Here is a 12,958-nt window from a genome sequence, read left to right on the forward strand (position 1 = left end):
TAAACGCCCAAAATAAGGTATTTCGCAGACGAATAGGAATTTTAAAAAAAGATCACTAAAAGGTAAACAAAGAACAAGACGAGGTGGTGACGACGTACACTTCTGCGACGAACAAAAAGGGGAAAAGAAAAATAGAGGAGAGGCACACAAAAAGAAAGCCGCAGGAAAGACGCTGCATGGAATGAGACCTGCGCGGGATAGGCAAAACCTGAAAAAGAAGAAGAGAGAACATAATCGCACGAAGCAAAGAACACAACCAAAAACACATTGCAGCAAAACATGGAAGAAGAGGGGAGTGAGAAAACTATACAGAAGTGGAAAAAGAAAATAAGCGAAAAATAAAAATCATGGCAGCGAACCTTATTCTGATTTTTCTCACCTGGTTTTGGATTCTTCTACATAATGCGGTTCTTCGCCGATGACTGCATCATGTACCGGAATATCGGGTCTGTGCAAGATAAGACTGCCCTGTGTGATTTCCTTCCACTTCTCTGATCACAAGGCTCCGATGAACCGAGTTAGCTCGGAGCCTTTACCTGGAAGAAATGCACGGTTGACGTAAAAAAATATGGTCAGAGCACAATAAATGATTCAGAAACGAGCACTAATCTTTCTATCTCGTTACTGTATACGCACGGATCGTGCCAACATGTAGAGCGCTGTAGAAAAGTAAGACTCACATGTATACGATACATTAATCTCATTGATCGTCTGTCAATATTTGTTATTAAATCCAGAGCCGCGGGTATCGATTATGTTTGCTTCGGTGCTCGGCCACTCGAGCTTTCTTCTACTACTCGGTACTTTGTTGGCTTGGTTTGGTTTGTGGGGTTTAACGTCCCAAAGCAACTCAGGCTATGAGAGACGCCGTAGTGGAGGACTCCGGAAATTTAGACCCACTGGGGTTCTTTAACGTGCACTGACATCGCACAGCACACGGGCGTCTTGCTTTTTGCCTCCATCGAAAAGCTGCCGCCGAGGCCGGGATTCTATCCCGCATCCTTGGGAACAGTGGTCGAGCGCCGTAACCACTGCGCCACCCCGGCGGGGTTACTACTCGGTACTTCCCGTCCCAAGTATCGTAGTGGAGGACTGAAGCGAAATATCTGCTCAAAGTATACATCCGTTGTTGAACCCCAATTCTTGGACTTCTCGTAGCCCAGAATGCTTTAGTCAACTCCAAACAGTTCCCCTCCGTTTTTGCCTGCACGACGCGACGATGAATTATCGCCGTGGTTGAGAGCACGCGGGATATTGTGAAAGCTTCCGCACGTTTCAGCCCGCTTTATCTGCCCCATAGAACTCAGAAGCTTGGGCGTTCACGCGTTCGACCCGTAGTGGGTGGGTCAGCCGTCGTCGTCCCTTATCGTGAACAAACCTCGCGGCCGCGATACACGGGCACGAACTCGGGTGCGGACGCACGTAAACATTCCAATAGCCGGCGCCCGCGTGGTAGTCGCGTACGCGTGCCCCCGGCACTCGGGTGTGTCCTGTAGACCGAGTCAACTGTAGCCGGAAATGAATCCAGTCGAGGACGCATTCGCGCGCCCAGGCCTCCGTCAGCTGATTCGCGAGCTACGCATTCGAGTGCAAACTGGATAGCACGCGTCGATCACACAACAAAAGGAAGTCCAATGTCTGTAACCTGACTCTGGGAAGGCTGCAGTATATAGATGATGCGATGCTGCGATGCTGTAGTCAAGGTTTGACGCGGGAACCCATGCTTCCTTCCGTTATCTTTTTATTGCGAAAGAATACTACGACAGCCGAAGCGAGACATAGGCTGGCCGCAGCTACGCCATGAAGAGGCGTATAGCTACGGTCTTTTCATAAAAAATCAGCCTGCCATGGCATTTGAATTCACGTTACCCCTATGCCACTGGCAGGAGCTGCCAACTCGGGCCGCTCCTTTCATATTGGAGGGTGATATCAGAATCAGCCTGCCTGAACCGCTTGCATTCTCGTTACCCCTACGACACTCAGGCACGTCGATACGGCTTGGTTAAAGCGCGACTTTATATGTGGGCTAGTAACTTACGCTCTGGCGTCATACCCTTAAAGGATGAGCTTAAGTGCCCCAATAATGCTGCACCTTACACTTATTGGACGTGATAGGGGAATAATGTAGCAGGCAAAAGAAGCTTCCGCCATTGCTTTCGCTATTCAACTAAGGTTAACCAGAGCTAAACCACAAATAATTCTTTACTTCATTTCTCGTATCTTCAATGACAGATTCGTCAAAGAGGTTTCCTGCGGTTAATTGCATTATCGCCTAAATGAATAAAGTAATATAGCAGTAGTAACTGTGCACAACAACGGTACTAGCACTGACAGTAGTCTGAAAGTATGAAAGAGCACTGAACAAAGGTTGACGGGGAAACCCGATTTCGCAAGCCGGGTCAATCTTTCGACAAGGGGACTTGTTTTCGTCTGGGTAAATATATAGTCTTAAAGGTAATATACAGTACAGATATAGCAAGCGTCATTGTGGTAGTATTAGTAGTAGTAATAGCGATAGTAGTAGTAGTGGAAGTGGCTGTAGTATATAGTAGTAACACCCTTCCGACTCTTCACCAACGCGAAACGCATAAGCCATAAGCGTCGGCGTAGCGGATTGCGGATAGCTTTTGAACGTTCCTACCGAAGGGAACGCGATAAATATGCAACGTCTCAGCAAGTATTCAAGTACTTGATACGCAGGTCCGAGAACAGACTCGGTACTTATCGGAATTCTCATCGGTTCCACTCCTGTCGATATGAGTGAGCTACTCTGATCGACTTGAGTTTCGAAAGCTCTTTCATCTTTGTGCCCTCGATGCAAGCAAATTTGAGATTATGAATTATCCGCAGTCTTGCTCGGCCTTTACTACTTTTTCTCGGCTTCGACTTTTGCAGTCTGAGATCGCACAGCGCCATATTGGCAAATCAGGGCGAGCAGCTTCGCGTACGTAGTGTATACCGGCCGTCTGCGTCGAGAACGCCAAGTTGCGCAGAACCGGCAATGTACCCTCCACCTACATTTATGATTACCCCCTACAAAATTTATTTTCCCTCTTTCGCCGCCACGTTACATTTAAGTGGAGGCACCGCCGTTCTTCTTCGATTTGTCCGGGTGCAACGGCACTTTCCGTTCGCCTGGGTTGTAGCCCACCTGCACAATGGGCTCCGCCGCTCGGCGTCGTCCCAGCGTGACTTGTCCATGCCCGAATAGCCACTCTCCATCGCCTCGTACCGCAGAACACGACGGTCAGGAACAGACGTAAGGTGAACCTCACGACGAGATGTTGACTCTACGACGTCAAAGTCCAAACCGGCGCCCCCGGCCAAGCCCATCGGCGCGTCCCCGGACCTTGCTTGGCCTCCGCCTTTTGGCGACCGCTTTGCTTGGTGTTCTGGATTCGTTGACGTTCGCGATTATCTCATTTACTGCGATCAAAATCCTTTTATGTTCTCTGGTCATTTCTTGATCATGCGCACCGTCACGTCACCCGTCACATTGCAAGAAACCGATCGGGAAGATCGCTCCGTGGCCCCGGATAATGCTACGCCCTGGGCGACGACTTGCGGGAAGTGGCGCGGGGCGGAGTGATCGCGCCTGGCACACTGCTCAATAAAGCATATCTCATTAATTTATCACGCAATTCTGTTCTTTCGCTCACCACCACGTAACAATATTGAGCACTACACTTCTACCAAAGATCTTTTGTTTCGGCTTTCTTCAATTTGCTGCACCAACATTTTTGACTTTGTAGAATGTGTGGAATTTAGAATTTGTTTTGCGTTTGCGGTCTGCATGTAGAATGTAGAATTTAAGGAAAAGATATGAAAAATAAATAAATCGATAAATGATTGTATATAAGGTAGTGGTGGATGTGAGCGCTACCTGCAGAAAAGAGCGCTTAGTTCAAAGTTCTGGCTCGCATACTCCTATTTCTATCCGCATTTGTGAGCTGATTTTGTGCTTTTCGTCTCGCTAGAGTTATCCGGTGAAGGCGAAAGGTCTACACGAAGTCCAGCAGCTAAGATGGTCTGCACGAAAAAAAAGGGACAAGAAAGTATGACTTAAGAACGCTGACAACTCTGAGCAAAAGTGCCAGAAGGGAGAAACAAAGCTTTACAATCTTGCAACGATAATATCCGGGCCTCAGAAGGGTGCACTCAAAGTGTGACAACATCAGGATGGACATCGCCTGTGGTCCGGGTCTGCAAAGACGTAGAGATCAGCATGAAGCTTATCAATTACTGATTTCGCTTCGCCGCCAGCCAAGTTTGCGCCAGCACGGATATACTGCCCCTGTTGTTTGCTTTTAATCGGAAGAAACAGCTTGGGTGCAGAAACAATGGCCAGAGTCTGGCTGAGTGGCCTTCGATGAGTGCGGGTGAACCCACTGTTGATGTAACGCGGCTCCTTGAGCTGCCCTTCTATTTTGTTTTCTATCGCTATGGTTCGGAGTACACTTGCTGCTCCCACTACGAATCGTGTCCCGAAGCGATTATGAGACCTGCAAATAACGCCGCGTTCCTGAGCTAAAACGTTCAGCGTGGACTTTGGAGATCTGTCCGTATGACTTTGGAGATATGCATGCGAGGGTGATAACCCTTATTACTGGCACTATCGCAGGGCGGTCATTGTCTGACACACTGAGACTTGAATGTATAGGCAGGTGTCACAATGCTGTATACCGCAGCATTACTGTTACCTAAGTTTTTTTTTTTGTTTATTTCTCCTTCGGGCAACATACAGGTATTGCCCACGAGGCAAGACAAAAGGAGGTGCTAAACCTCCTGACTGGGTCTTGTCCTCGCCTGGGTACAGCAGCAGGAGCGGTATTGCATTGTACAACAACAAAAGGCTGTCTTTGCCATCGCTTACAAAACAGACGCATCATAAACAGTTCTTGTAAATATATACAGATAATAAAATAATAATACACACTAAATCATACACATACACACTAAATAATACACACTAAATCACGAAATGCACCAATAATGGGCCCTTCTCGCTGCAGCCACTGTGAAGTCGTTTTGTCTTTTATCTCTAGCCTCACCAGTGACGACAACGGTAGCGAAGATAAGATGACACCTATCTCCCTCACTAAAGTCCTCGGGAACCGCAAATACCGATATCAGCAGAGCTTGCCTTATCGTCTCTTAGGACTGGTCGTTACTCGTCATCGATTGTGTGAGACCGCAGCACGATAGCTGCTCGGCAATTTCAAGTGAGAGTGCTGTGGGCGACGGATGTTCCTGGCTGCGCCAGCGGTAAATTTTCAATCTTCGTGGACCAGCGGGCGGGCAGCATGACGACGACTTTCTGCCTGACTCCCGTCTGGGATTGGGACTTGACCTGGTACTCGGCTTACCCACGTTTCACGAGCTGCTTCGAGTCGACTGTGATAGCCTACCTGCCAGGAGCGGTGCTTGTTCTCTTCGGCTTCGTACCATGGCTTTTGTGCGACAGTGCGAACAAACGGTGTCCCCTCTTTCGAGCCCGGCCTCTCTGTCTGACTCCACTGAGCGTCTTGCGGTTCGTGCTGAGCCTCCTGCTGGCTTTGCTATACGGCTTCTCCTTCATCTGTAAGCTGACCATGGACGTGCCGTTTTCTTCCTGGGCGTCGGTCACAGCCGACCTGGTTCGTTGTGTCACGTACGTGGTGACCCTCATGATGCAAGAGCACAACCGTCGCCAGGGAGTCGGATCTTCGAGCTTGCTGATGCTTTTCTGGTTCTTGGCTGCATTCTTGCAGCTTCCCGAGTACTTCCACTACCTCGAAGAAGCGTTCCGAAACGACGTCTTCTTGCCGGATGTGTACCCCATCGAGTTCACTGTCAGCATGTGTGCCTACCCGATGGTTGTAGTGCAGTTTGTCTTGTCGTGTCTCACCGACGTTCGTCAGGACACCAAGAGACCGTACCTCACCTCTGGCCCGTTATCGTCGCTGATGTTCATATGGATGACACCCCTCATCTTGAAAGGTTACCGGCGCAGCCTAGAGCTCATTGACCTCTTCAGACCGAGGCCCGAGCTAGTGACCCGGGTTAAGTATGACGAGTGGAGTGCCTACTGGAAGCAAGAACTGGATGCCGCGGGATACATGGCGCAAGATGGCTCCTGTGATTGCGTGCGGCCTACGCCGTCGCTCTTCAGGACAATGCGAAGGGCCTTCTGGAAGCCAGTGCTCGTCGGCTGCATACTGGCCATGCTTCGGACAGTTGTGAGGACGGCTCCCGCTTTGCTTCTTCACCTCATTACGGATTACATGGCTAGTGACGAACCGACGTGGAAGGGTGTTCTGTATGCGATTGGTATTGTGGCTGCCAACTTCATAACGGCCATTTTCGTGCGACACATTGATTGTACGCTGTCTCTTACTGGCCTCGGCATGAAAGCAGCCGTCATTGGCGCCGTATACAGGAAGGCGTTGAAGATTTCAAGCGAGTCTCAAAATAGCTACACTGTTGGTGAGATGGTGAATTTAGTGTCCGTAGATGCCGATCGCGTTTTCAGGCTAGCAGCGTCTTTTGGTTTTGTGTCCTCTGCACCTTTGTTAATACTAATTACAATATTCCTTCTTTGGCAGTACCTTGGTGTTGCCTGCCTAGCTGGCATTGGTGTCATGATCGTCATGATGCCACTTGTTGTGGTTGTCATGAGCCTGGGTCACAAGTACCAGGCCGCCCAGATGAAGCTCAAGGACAAGAGAATCAAGAGCATGTCGGAAATTTTGAACAGTATCAAGATCCTAAAGCTATTTGCCTGGGAAAGCCCGTTCATTGCAAAGATAGAGGGATTACGTTCGCAAGAAGTAGCACTGTTGAAAAAGTACTCGTACCTTACAGCCTTCAGCTGCTTCTGCATGAGCTGCTCTTCCGTGCTTGTGGCATTGGCGAGCTTTGTAACATACGTGCTAATCAGTGATAAGAACGTTCTGAATCCAACCGTAGCGTTCGTTTCACTGACTCTTTTCAACCAGATGCGCTACTCCATGTTCTTGATTCCCGACTTCATCTCAAACGCAATACAGACCAACGTTGCCTTTGGAAGAATCAAAAAGTTTCTTATGTCATCTGAAATCGACAAGTGCGCTGTATCGCGAAGACCCAGGGACGGCGAAGTTATAACAATCAAGGGTGCCACTATGTCTTGGTCTTGGGACAAGGAGTGTATCCTGCATGACATCGACTTGTCAGTGAAAAATGGAGAATTGCTTGCCATTGTAGGCCCTGTAGGCAGCGGGAAATCGTCGCTATTGTCTTCCCTGCTCGGAGATCTGAGAATACGGTCCGGATCAGTGGACTGCATTGATGATGTCGCTTATGTGCCTCAGTGTCCATGGATACAGAACAAGACGGTTAGGGACAACATCCTTTTCACGAGAAGATATGAGGCCAAACTTTACGACAAAGTGCTGAGGGCCTGCTGCCTCGAGAAAGACCTGGATATATTGCCTGGTGGTGACTTGACGGAGATCGGTGAGAAAGGAATCAACCTCAGCGGCGGTCAGAAACAAAGAGTAAGCTTAGCAAGAGCTGCTTATCAGCGCAAAGATCTGTATCTCTTCGATGATCCTTTGAGTGCTGTCGATGCTCACGTCGGCGCGGCTATATTTAAGGACTTGATCGGTCCCCGTGGTCTTCTTAAAGGTGTGACGAGAGTCCTTGTGACTCATAATCTTTCCGTCTTGCCTGATGTTGATCGCATTGCTGTTATGAGAGCAGGGTCTATTGTGGAGAGCGGAACTTACCAGGAACTTAAGGAAGAAGGTAGTGTTCTTTCGGAGTTGTTGAAAGAGTTTGGTAGGAAGAAAAAACGAAAAGAGTCGGAGCCTGGAGAGGATTCCGGAGCTGAAACGGACACCAAGTTGGAAGGGCAGCCAGAGAAAATGGAGCTGAATATTGTTCAGAAGGAAGTGGTTGAGGAAGGTTCCATCAAGATGAGAGTGTACCTGAACTACATCAAGCATGCCGGCTCTTTGTTGTTCTTCACTTTGCTTTTTTATGCCGCCTTCAGGGCAATAGACATCTATAATGGCATATGGCTGAGTGAGTGGAGCACTGACCCTTTACTTCCAGATGGTACTCAGAACTTCCCACTTCGAAATTATAGGATACAGATTTATGCCATTTTGTGCGTCTGTCAAAGCTTGACAGGCTTCGTCGGAGTGGCGCTGCTTTGGAGGGTCGCTCTTACAGCGTCGACGAGGCTTCATGGCTTGATGCTTTCAGGTGTAATGAGGGCTCCTCTTTCGTTTTTCGATGCCACTCCATCGGGCCGCATCTTGAATCGGTTTGGAAAGGACGTCGACCAGCTCGACGTTCAGCTTCCTATGGTGGGCAACTTTTTTTTGGAGTTCCTCATCCAAATCATCGGCATGATAGTTCTGATCTCCGTAAACCTTCCAATTTTTATTCTTATAGCCATTCCGGTTGTCGTGTCATTCAGCATTCTTCGGCAAGTGTACGTCAAGTCATTGCGTCAAGTGAAAAGACTAGAATCTGTGACGCGCTCTCCCGTTAACAATCACCTCGCCGAAACCGTTACAGGTCTTTCGAGTGTGCGAAGTTATGGCGTCCAGCGCATATTCGTCGAAGAGAATGACTACAAAGTAGACGTCACCCAGAACTGTACCGTTAATAGTCTCCACTGCAACTACTGGATGCAGATTCGTCTGGAGATCATCGGTGATATTCTCTTGCTCACCATGCTTCTCCTTATTGTGATGAACAGGGAAAATATTGACGCCGGCATGGCTGGCCTCATGATTTCTTACTCTCTAAACACGATCGCTCCTTTCAACTATCTTATCTACTTTTCCACCGAGATGGAAGCAAACCTAGTCTCAGCTGAGCGCCTGGACGAATACAGAAGGCTTACTCCAGAAGCTCCATGGTGTCTCAGCTGGAGCCCTGACCCGGCGTGGCCTCGGCAGGGAGCCCTCCGCTTCCGATCGTATTCCACCCGCTACAGGGAAGGCCTGGATCTGGCCCTGAACAACATCAACCTCGACGTAATGCCTGGTGAGAAGATTGGCGTCGTTGGTCGAACAGGCGCCGGCAAGTCGACCATGACACTGAGCCTTTTCCGTATTGTCGAAGCATGCGAGGGACAAATCATAGTGGACGGCATCGACATCTCCACTCTCGGACTCCACGACCTGCGCTCGCGAATCACCATTATTCCGCAAGATCCGATTCTTTTCCACGGAACTCTCCGCTACAACCTGGATCCCACTGGAGTGCATAGCAGTGAGGACCTGTGGAGTGCCCTCGAAAGGGCGCACCTCAAGGACGCGTTCGAAGAGACAGGCCTCGACTTCGAGGTGACAGAAGGCGGGCTAAACCTAAGCGTAGGACAGAGGCAGCTTGTATGCCTCGCTCGTGCCGTTTTGAGGAAAACCAAGATTCTGGTTTTGGATGAGGCAACTGCTTCGGTGGACATGGAGACCGACGCCCTAGTGCAGGAGACTCTACGTGGGCACATGGTCGACTGTACCGTGATTACCATCGCGCATCGTCTGCACACCGTTCTTCAGTCCGATAGGGTAGTGGTCATGGAACAGGGCCGCATCGTGGAAGTGGGCGAGCCGGCCCACTTGCTCGCCGATGGGCGCACGTCGTTCTACGCGATGGCCCGTGAGGCTGGCCTAGTGTCTGACGGAAGGTCTGCCAGCGAAGCCGAAGGCTGAAATCTGAAGTGTTTCAGTGTGTGTGCTTGTGCGGCCTCTTCGCAGGTGTAGGTGCATCATGCTGCCATACTTATTTATGACGTTCTCCGCTCAACTGTTCCCTGCATCGAAGAGCGGCTGTCTATTACCGCACTGTTTACCTAGTGGCTGCAGTGGTTCCGAATGACTATAGTGACACTGGGGTGCCATTCCATGCTCGTTTCACTCGGGGAGAAGTGTTTACATTCTGCGCTTCTATATATCTCGTGGTCCTGTGCCTTTGAAAAAATCAAAGCACTGTTTTTTTCATTTGTTGTCCAAGGAGATATGAACCTAACAAAATCTCACAAAGTGTTTTTGCGTGTTTTGTTTTATTCGATACGTGTGCAAGGTAAACCGACCGCTTCCACCAAGTTCTCATAATTTGTAGTAAAAAACTGGTCTGGAAATGACGAAGACGTTCCTTGCTTTCCCTTGTTTCTTACTGGCGTGGTTTGTAGTCGTTCAATTGGCATATATAAGAGAGAAACTTGTCAGATATAGGCAAAACGTTTGGGCAAACCTAGCCCAACCTGCCTGATATCTTTATCATCGCAGAAAAGCGAACGCTTCTTAATTCGCATCTAATCTGGCCTTTAAGTGCGCGATATAACTGTACAGCGTTCAAGTGGGCTCCAGGAATCAGCATAAGGGTTGATATAAATTCTGCGGTGTGCAGCAGGTGCCGCGGAAGTCATTCAGATATCGTTTAGCCTAGTCATGATCATCATCATTATCAGCCGGGCTATACCCACTGAATAGCGAAGGCCTCTCCCATACTTCTGAATTAACCCGGTTATATTTCAGCTGCATCCACTTCACCCCTGCAAATTGCTTAACATCATCCGCCCGCCTTACTTTCTGCCGCTTCTGATACGCTGTCATCTCCTCGGAATCTAATTTGCTACCCTTGGTGACCACTGGTTATCCTCTGTTCGCTCTACATGTCCTGCCCACGCCTAGTCTAGCAAGAGTTATTTAAAGTGGCCGGGGAGGTGTGCCATATGCACCATGCTTTTATCTGCCTCACATCAGTCTCAGAAAACTCGGGGTTAAGGTTGACCGTTCGTAGAGAGTTCCCCATTAGCTGTCAGGGTTACTTTCAATACCTGCCTCGCAAAAATATGCGTCTCGGATGCGGACCGTGCTTTATAACGCAGTATATTTGGAATTTGGAAGCTGTTCAGAATTTGACGACTCTTAGAATCCTCATGTCACTTGCTCCTTCTAACTTCATTTGAAGGCTAATATAATGACGCAACGTTAACAGCAAGGCGTGCATCCCATGGACAAAATGACAACTTTGGGCACTGTTACGGGCTTCTCGGTGTGGCATTACAAAAGGAGCAACGTAAAAAAGAGCAACAGAGAACAATGTGTCAGAACATTCGAATGAACTTCAGTGTTTAGTTGGCGGCCATGACTTTCATCCTCATCGCCTTGTCTCCGCACTGTTAATTTACGTCATAACGAAAGGAATGCGCGCTAAAGAACCTGTAGAATATTTAGCAGTATAAGCTGCTGCTATTTATCTCAGCTATGGCTATGTGCTGTCGTAGTGGTACGCTTTGAACAATGCGGCTCCGGTTTAAAAGGAATTTCGGCGCAAGGACACCGCGCTTGACAAGTTCGTGCGTCACTCGAAGGCGGGCAAAGAGGAGGAAAGAGAAGAAAGCGAAAAAAATGGTGCCATGCACCCAAAAGGCAGTGCTTTTCTCTTCTAGCTATATATCGTCTCCTGCCACAGCCGCACAGTAGCCTGCTTTATTTTTTTGTGGATTCTGGATTTCTACAGACAGCGGCTTCGGCCAGTCGGGACGACTGCGAGCCGCTTCCGTGTTGGCGTCCACATCCGCCGGATGAGCGCACAGGCACGAACGGCCGCTTTCGCCCTCTCTCGTCCTTGTTTTGCAACCTCTGGGGAGCGAGTGAGGAGGAGGGAAAGACAGTGAGCGCACGTTCTAGGAATCTAGCCGGGAGGGTGAAATGGACTGGAGACGAGGAGGTTGAAGTGGGGTGGGGGGGTGCTCTGACGAGGAAATCTTGCACCGGCAGATGCGTTTGTTTCAATATGCTGGCGAAACGGCGACAAGTGCCACTACACTGGTATGGACACGGAGGCTTATCACTAGGGTAAGGGGAGAAGGTTGTAGGTGTCCGCTCGCTGAGTTGCGGAGAGGGAGACAAACGCTTTTCTAATCTGCGTCGTGCACGGCGAATGGCATTTTCCGCGCTGCTATGCGTAGCGAGGAAACGACGTTGAGCTGTCGCTTCCTGCGATTTGAAACAATGTCGGGTCTTTCCTTGAAAATATTTTCGCTACATCTTTCTATATTGACAAGCTCAGTAGCTTATGCGACAGTCGTTGAGAGACTGAACGGAAGTAGAGATGGTCGGTCGGTGTGCAACCTTTGGGAACTTCGCTTTTGTCGTATGTGTCGTTATGACCGAGAAGAGCTGTCGTTGGAAAGTACATTTGCGTCGAGGTCTCAGTGAAATTATTCGTTGCTGTGAAGAGCATGGGTATTTTCGACAACGCAACTTGGACCGCTCTGACAGTCGCGTTTAGCTGGCCGCTGTTTGGTTCGCTTACGGTGTGCCTCACTTTAAATGGTTCCCTGAGTGGCTTCTTTAGACTAGTTATTTTTTATATTTTTAAATATGAACAGTTTGAAAATGTGACGCACCAGAACTAAGAACAAGACAAAAACAGATTGTGGGTCCATACTGCGATTACAAGATAGGAATTTGACTGTTCGCTTTGGACCGAATGTGTCGCGAAACAGGGTAAAAAAGTGAAATTTCGTTTTTATTATTATTAACATTTATGCTAAGTATTGCATAAAAACGGGAGGGGGTTGCAGGCAAATGACCAAAATAGAACAAAAAAAAACAAATAAAAAGCAGCATATGACATTGGAAGAGAAGTATTGATTATAGATATAATTATCCAAATATAAAGGAAAACAAGAAAAAAAAAACAATATGAACACTACATTAACTGAGGAAGAAACAGTTAAAAAGTTGCTATATAACTTCTTGAAAGCTGGAAATATTGATATAAGTGCAATAAAATAAAGCAGCGTGAATTCATATAGATAAGAAAGAGCCCCAGGGAATCAGGAAGGAAGAAAAAAATAAAAAAAAAATCTGATTTTTGTGGAAAATATGTCTTATCATGACTTGCATAAGAGGGACGGCTGTGTTAACCTTGGGTTTAGCTTTTTGCGATCCCTAATTTTAACTGCGAA

At 48.3% G+C, this 12,958-nt stretch overlaps 1 pseudogene; it reads left to right on the forward strand.

Moving 5' to 3' along the window:
• Positions 1-5,200: 5,200 nt before the first annotated feature.
• Positions 5,201-10,024, forward strand: LOC146181766 (multidrug resistance-associated protein 1 pseudogene; annotated as a pseudogene).
• Positions 10,025-12,958: the final 2,934 nt, after the last annotated feature.

This window comes from Amblyomma maculatum, chromosome 8 (assembly GCF_055883805.1).
Source record: "Amblyomma maculatum isolate TAMU_Amacu chromosome 8, ASM5588380v1, whole genome shotgun sequence".
Taxonomy (NCBI): Eukaryota; Metazoa; Arthropoda; class Arachnida; order Ixodida; family Ixodidae; genus Amblyomma; species Amblyomma maculatum.